Source organism: Jaculus jaculus, chromosome 3 (genome assembly GCF_020740685.1).
Source record: "Jaculus jaculus isolate mJacJac1 chromosome 3, mJacJac1.mat.Y.cur, whole genome shotgun sequence".
Classification (NCBI taxonomy): domain Eukaryota; kingdom Metazoa; phylum Chordata; class Mammalia; order Rodentia; family Dipodidae; genus Jaculus; species Jaculus jaculus.
In genome coordinates this window covers 173,446,844-173,455,020 of record NC_059104.1, presented here as the reverse complement: position 1 = coordinate 173,455,020, position 8,177 = coordinate 173,446,844, and the positions used below count along the sequence as shown (strand labels likewise).

Below are 8,177 nucleotides of genomic sequence, written 5' to 3'. Positions count from 1 at the left end.
GCACTCTTCACTTTTGGCAGACTATGTTAGGCTAGCCACTATAGAAATTGATACAGAGTTTCCTATAAAAGCTACCACTAGAACTGTCACCTCACCTTGCTGGGCCACTGATGAGTACATACTGAAAGGAATCATAGTCAAGATACAATTGGATATACTGAATATCCATGTTTACAGGGGCACTATTCACAATGGCCAAGTTATAAAGTTTAGGTTGTCCATCAGTAGTAGTCCAGCCATAGTACAATTTGAAAATTTTTTCTTTTATTCACAAACCAAAAGGGATTCGGTTGTTTCATGCTGATAAAATCATGGATATCTATTTGTAAATTATCTTGTGTTTCAATAGATATCCCAAGAGAATGTCCTCCCCTGTGGGTCTGGCAATTACCTCAGCCAGAACAACCTTCCTGTCAGGTCTGGGACATCAACCCTGAGCCCCACAGGGTCTCAGTGGTGATCACACTCCAAAGTCTTCAGGCAATAAATAACACTGAGAGAGCAGAGACCTGGTTGGACAGTGAGCAGACCAAGCAGGCTAGGGCCACACCCAGGCCTGCCTGAAGTCTGAACAGGCAAAGAGGACCCTTCTCAGACCCTAATGAACATAGCCCAATCAAGTGAATAGACATCCCACCACTCTCTCCTTAATCAAAGCTAACCAGGCTATGCAACAAGAAGTACAAGTACTGCATTCTCGACATAATAAGAGGTTGATCTAGAGATGGGCAAACCCCAACACAAGACAAACAATGCAAAACATCATGCCAAGAGATTTCTACCAATATTGCCTAGTCTCATAATGGAAGCCTCCAATGAAAACAGAGGATACTCCAGACATAGGACCTGAAAATGAAAGCATTATAAGTATATTAAACAAACTAAATGAGGTCTTGAGCAAACAGATGGATGAAATGAAAGAGGACCAACAAAAATTCAACAAATGAAATGGAAGAAAACAAACAACAAATAGTTCTCAATATCTTGACAAAACTGAAGAGAACCAAATAGATCTTTATAGACACAGATATAAACAACTTAAAAGAGAGTTAGCAAATAAAGGATCTCAGCAGTAAGTGAAATAAGCTTAATAATAACATGACCAAATACAGGCTAAAATCCAAGAAACAAGGTCAAGCCAGGATCTGAAAATGGAACTCAAAAAAGGGATAGATGATGGAGAAAAGTACAATGTAGAACAAATTTTTTTTTTTAACTTTTTTAAAGGCTCCCTAGAAAGCCTCATGAACAGAACAGATTATGTGGAGGATAGAATCTCATATCTTGAAGGAAAGACAAAGCAAGTTGAGCAGGAATTCAAAATTCATGAGAAGTTCAAAAAGTAATCTGAGGGAATTATGGGACACATTAAAAAGATCAAATATTCAAATCATGACCATACAAGAAGAGGAAGAAATTTAGGCCAAAAGCACAGAGAACAACTTCAACAAAATGATTGAACAAAAATATCCTACTCTCACAAATGAGAGACTCATTCAGATACAAGAGGTGTGCAGAACACCAAACAGATGGGACCAAAGAAGAAACTCTCCATGACACATTATAGTTAAAATTCTAATTAACTAAAACAAAGAGAGAATACCAAGATCAGCAAGAGAAGAACAGTTCATTACATACAAACACAAGCTCATTAAATTTACCTCTGATTTTTCTATGGAAACTCTAAAAGCCAGAAGGGCTTGGAATCCAGTACTTCAAGGACCATGGCTGCTAACCCAACTACTATGCCCAGCAAAATTATCCCTCATAATAGATGGCGAAAGGAAAACTTTTCATGATGAAAGCCATCTCTATGAATATATTAGTACAAACCAGAGAATTCTACAGGGAATACACCACACTGAAGGAAGGAACAACCATCCTCAAGAGGTTGCAAGAGAGAAAAAAAAAAAACAATAACCAAAATTAAAAGCACACAAATCTCAAGAAAGCACAAAACCCCACAAAGACTTCAACATGACAGAGATAAACACAAAACTTATAGTTATGACTCTAAACATTAATGGACTTAACCCCCTGATCAAAAGACATAGGTTGCCAGGCGTGGCGGCGCACCTTTAATCCCAGCACTTGGGAGGCAGAGGTAGGAGGATTGCTGTGAGTTCGAGGCTATGCTGAGACTACCTAGTGAATTCCAGATTATCCTGGGCTAGAGGGAGACCCTACCTCAAAACAAACAAACAAACAAACAAAAAAAGACATAAGTTAACAGGTTGGATCAGAAAAATGGATCAATTAGTTTTCCATAAGAAATTCACTTTACCATTAAGGAGAGACACCATGTCAAGCTGAAAGGATGAAAATGATTTTCCAAGCAAATAGAAGAAGAAACAAGCAAGTGTAGCCATACTAATATCTGACAAAATAGACTTCAAACCAAAGTTAATCAAAAGAGATAAAGCAAGCCACTTCTTACTCATTAAGGGAATAATTCAACAAAATGATATTATACCCATAAACCTATATGAACTGAACACAGGTGTACAAAATTTTATAAGACAAAATGTATTAGACAAAAACCAGAAATAAATACTAATGTAATCATAGTTGGTGCCTTTAATACCCCACTATTACCTATAGATAGATCAACCAAGCAGGAAATTAACAGAGAAATAACTGAGTTAAACAATACCATAGACCAACTGACTTAAAAGATACATACTGAACATTCTACCCTAACTTCATAGAATACACATTCTTCTTAGCAGCTCATGTATTTTTCTCTAAATTAAACCATATGTTAGCACATAAAGCATGCCTCCACAAATTCAGGAAAACTGACCTAATGCCCTGCGTTATATCTTACCACAATGCAATAAAGCTAGAAATCAACACTAAGAGAAACAGCAGAATGTACACCAGCTCCTGGAGACCGCACAACATGCTGCTGAACAATGAATGTGTCTTGGAAGAAATCAAAAAGGAAATATATAAGTTTTTAGAACTTAAGGATAAGAAAAATACAACATGCTAGAATTTATGGGATAAAGTGAATGCAGTCCTAAGGCTGCCTTCCAAAGAAAGAGAAGTCTCAAGTTATTAACACCTAAAAGTATTAGAAAAAGAATAATCCAAGTCCAAGAGTTCCACATGAAAATTAACAACGAAGATTAGGGCAGAAATTAATTAAGTAGAAATTAAGAAGATAAAAATTATGAAATAAGGAGTCTTTGAAAAAATAAACAACATTGATAAACTCCAAGGTAAACTGACCAAAAGAAAAAAAAAACACTCAAATTAACAAGATTAGAAATGAAAATGGAAAGCCAGGCATGGTGGCACACGCCTTTAATAACAGCACTCGGGAGGCAGAGGTGGGTGGATCCCCTTGAGTTTGAGGCCACCCTGAGACTACATAGTGAGTTCCAGGTCAGCCTGGACTAGAGTGAGACCCTACCTTGAAAAAAAAAAGAAAGAAAGAAAGAAAGAAGTGAAAATGGAAACACCATGACTGATATCAGTGAGGTTAGAAGAATAAGCAGGACATATTTCAAAAACATGTATTCCACAAAATTGGAAAATATGTAAATGGATGGATTCCTAGACACATACCAACCAAAATTAAACCTACAACAGATGAATTACCTAAACAGTGACTTAGTGTATCAGTCCAGCTTTTAGCTTCTTTTCCACTATAATATGAAAATGTATTCAATAAAGACATAGAAATAGTAAAGCAAAACCAATGAGAAATAAAGCTGGCAGTAAAAAATACAAGTCAAATAAAAAAATTTACTGGAAACTCAATCCCATAGAATGGAGTAAGAGGAAAGCAGATTATCAAACCCTGAAGACAATGTAAGGGAATTGGATAAGTGAGCCAAAATTTAAATTTAAAATTTAAAACATATAAATGGAACATGAGAGATATTTGGAACACCATGAAAAAAACAAATATTTGAATAATATGCACAGAGGAAGGAGAATAATATAAGGCCAATTACATAGAAAATATTTTCAATAAATTAAAAAGAATTTCCAAACTATGGAGAATGACATGCCCATCCAAATACAAATAGCACAGAAAACACCCAGCAGAACAAGAAAAGAAACATCTCGTGTCATACGTATGATAGTCAAAACACTGAAAGCACAACACAAAGAAAGGGTATCATAAGCTACAAGAGAAATTTCTTAACATATAAAAATGCAGGCCCATTGTGGGGTTAGCCATCAGCATGACCCATATACCTCAGCAAGGACGGTCCCTGCACAGGGGGGAGGACAGGGAGGAAGCTAACAATGGTACTGACTTGACTGTATTCATTGAGTAAAAAACTAATAAAAAATAAATAAATAAAAGATAAAAAGGCTGGCCCATCAGAATAACAACAGACTTTTCAATGGAAACTGTAAAAGCCAGAAAGGCTTGTGAAGATGTACTTGGAGTATGAAGAGAGCACAAGCTGTCAACACAAATTACTATTCCCAGCAAAATTCTCCAGGCCCAGGAAATAAGGTAAACAATCAGCAAATGGGGCCTCATGAAGATATAAAGCTACTGTATGGCCAAAGAAACAACCAACTGAGTCAAGAGACAGCATAGTAAGTGGGACAACATCTTTGCCAGCTATACACCAAACAAAGAGTTAGTATCGAAAATATACAAAAAATACTCAAAGACCTAAGCAGCAAGAAACCAGATAATTCAACCAAAATGTAGGCTATGAAATTAAAAGAGAGATCTCAATATTAGAAATGCAAGTGCCCAGTGTGATAGTTTAAATCAGATGTCCCCCATAAAATCATGTACTGTGAATGCTTGCTCCCCAGCTGATGACAATTTGGGAGATGAAGCCTTGGAGGAGGTGTGTTGCTGGGGGTGGACATTGAAAGTTCATTAGCCCTCACTTGCCAGCTTTAGTTTGACTCACTCTTACAATACCTGCTGTGGCAGAGGTGATGTCCAGCCTCTGCTCATGCCATGCTTTTCCTTGCCATCATGAAACTTTCCCTCAAGACCATAAACCAAAACATATAGTTTCCTCCCATCATCATTCTTGGTTTTCTAATTCCACATGATAATACACTTGTAATTCTTCACATCACTTAATTTTTGTCAGCCCATTCTACTGCTCCTTGAGAGTGCAGAGGAAGATTTTCCTTTTATGCTACACAATTGGGTGTGGATTATTAGGTCTTCAGACCAAGCATTTTATTCGTATGGGATTATTGTTTGTTCTGTATCAGATAATAGAGACTGCATCTCCGATCCACTCATCCAAATGTTGAGAATAAGTCAATGCAGCATACTCAATGCTAAATGAAACAATTATATCACTCCATAAAAGGCTCAGGAAACGATGCAGAAGAGGCGGGGAAGAGAATGTAAGAGCCACAGGGTGGGGTGGAGTGCTTCTAGAACACTCTCATCCAGCCACAACTCGAACACTGAAGTCAGGAACTCACAGTTGACTGCTGTAACCTGCCCAAGAACCACCCAATACCAGAGCAACCAACATTCAGTCACAGGTGAGAGAAGAGGGGTTCAGGCAGTTAAGGGATACTAGTGAGCAGGAGCCAGTTTCTGCAATGGTATAGTCACAGGTAGGACTACATATTTGGATAAATAGTTCAGCACACGTGCCCATGCAAGCAACCATAATTAAAAGAGACACATAAAAAATGAAAGAGGGACAAGTTAGGAAGAAGAGCGGCTTAAGTGGAAGTGGGACTGCAAGGAAAGTCAAAAGTAGGTAATGGGAGTAGATTATGATCAAAACGCACTGTATACTCAATACATACATATGGTCAACACCTTCTCCAAAATGCAAAAGACAAATACAGATCAAACTGACACAAGTTCAGATGCTAAAAAGAAAAGTAAGAAAGTCCACTGAGATTATTTCTATATGCTTTCATAACAACAACAACAAAAAATTTCAGTAGCTTTCTCTTAACAGTCAGGAGCCATAGAGCAAAAGCCTCTCCATTTTGCCTGGGCCTGCTCATAAGCTGACTTATTACTCAGAAAGCTGGTCCATCCAGCTTCCTGTTAGGTACTTCTGGAACATCGATCAGCAGATTGCTTACAAAATCTTATCTTTTGAAAAAGGCCACTTTATGGTCAGGATGTGAAGCCTGGTGCAGTCAGGATGGTAAGCCATTGAGGCAAGATTAGATGAACACCTAATTACATCCCTTCTAGGTTTCCTGATAATTCCAAAGCCCTAAATCACATCAGCCAGCTTATTCCCCCCCCCTTTTTCCTTCCCCTATATAACCACTGTGTAAAAACTAAAGACTCTGGGGCCTTGACAAGCATCTGGCATGGTCTCCTTCTTGTGTCTGTTTGCCTTCTCTCATTCAGGTTAATTTCCCCTCGTGTCCTTGTTCAACTCCCTGCTGGCCAGGGCAAGTGGTACCCAAACATGGGACACAAGGTACGAAGAAAGACCTGAACCTCGCTCAAGTGGACGGCCGTCCCAGCCATTGGACCGCCACCCGACCGGAGGGGTGAGTGAAGGTCTGCATAGAGGTCACTACAGGCAATTCACCTGTAATACAGACCTGCACCATGATCGACACAGAAAGCCCACCTGTGAAACTGATCCATTTAAGGTAAGCAATGAATTTTAGCAAACAATTTAAGTAAAGACAATTTAGTCAGATTTGCAAGACACAAGAACTATGGGATTTCTTTTTGCACTTCTTTTCCTCTTTTTACTTTTGGTTGGCGCCATCGCATGGAATTGCAACATAGCGACAGGGCAACTGAAGCCTCTTGGCCAGGGCTACCCTCTGGCATGGGCTGAAGGCCCCTAGCTCCCTGTGTGAATCCCAACAGCCTGTTTGGGCATTGGCAAAGACCTCCTATCTAGCCTCTATTCCTACAACCAACCTGGTTATGTAACAGCCAGTAAATGCTCTTAGAGCGGCTGCCAGTTCTTAAAGTTGTGGTCAGGCTCACATCAAGCCCACTGGGGAATCCCCCATGCCAGTTCTCCAACCAGAAACATTGCCCTCTGGTCTTGCCAATTCTCCTCTTGCCTTTGGGACAGACCCTAAGTAAGCATAAATTGTTAAAGGGCTTAAAACTTCTCTCAGGGCACAAGGAACACGGGTTAAGAAAAAAGACTTAGCAAAGAGTAAAAAGGAGCTAATTGCCATAGTAAAAGATATTTTAAAAGCACAAGGAATTGAGATTGCTTCAAGTTCTTTAAGCAAAGTTTTTAATTTTATATGTGTGTGTGTGTGCTTATGTGTGCTTATTGTGCTTGCTTGTCATGTCGTATTTGTGACTGTTTGTGACTAAAGAGATGAGAGGGATGCAGGTGACACCCCTTTCTCTTCTAGAGGACCATTTCAAGGAAATCAAAGACCTAAGCATAGAAATTAAAAAGGAAAAGTTAAGTGTCTTTTGCAGGAGTGAATTTGCCAGATATTTGTTCTAGGTCAACTTCACCTTACATAGAGGATTATTAAAAACAACAATACTTCCTCTAAAGAGGTAACTTACAATTTGTCAGATATTTTAAAACAAGGTTGTAATATCCTGTTACCTAAAAGGAGGAGGTAACTGATCTGACTTCTAAGCCAGCCTACCTCAAGATAACAACACAATTTGCCTTAGTTACTTCTAATAAAATCATTTCCAAGTGTGTTATTGGTATTAATGATATAAAATTGTATTAAGACTACTTTCTTGTTAGGAAAAGGATTAATCAATTTTGTGTAATTTTTTAATAGCCTTGTAAGAAAGATAATCACTTCTCAGCCTTTTGGCTAAGATCAAGTGTAGTATCTGTTTTTATCAGTTTAATATCTGATATGTCTGCTATCTCAGGACACTATATTAAATGAATTTTTGGAGGTTGGAGTTGGAATAGGAGCTTGCTCCATCCACTCCACGCACCAACCTGGTATTGCAGTACCTCTAGGAATGGTGGACCCCCTTGGGGGAATAAAAAAAAAAAGGAAAGAAAGATAATTAATGATGGGGTGAGATGAGTTGATTAAAGGAACTGGGAAGGAATTTTTCAATGATTATTTGTTTAAAATGCCTTTTGAGTGGTACTTAGATCAGAATGTTAAAATATATAAATAAAGGTGTGTGGATAAAAAGAGAGAGAGAGAGAGAGAGAAATTTTCAGGCTAAACCTAAACACCATCCCTAAAGTTAAAGGTTTTTAAACTGTTTACAAACTTTAAGAAGC

General features: G+C 38.3%; 1 non-coding gene across 1 annotated transcript; it reads left to right on the top strand.

Annotated features, from left to right (window-relative positions):
• Positions 1-7,726: 7,726 nt before the first annotated feature.
• On the top strand, positions 7,727-7,917 carry LOC123460004. Its single transcript, XR_006636726.1, has one exon. It is a non-coding gene; the product is annotated as a U2 spliceosomal RNA (small nuclear RNA).
• Positions 7,918-8,177: the final 260 nt, after the last annotated feature.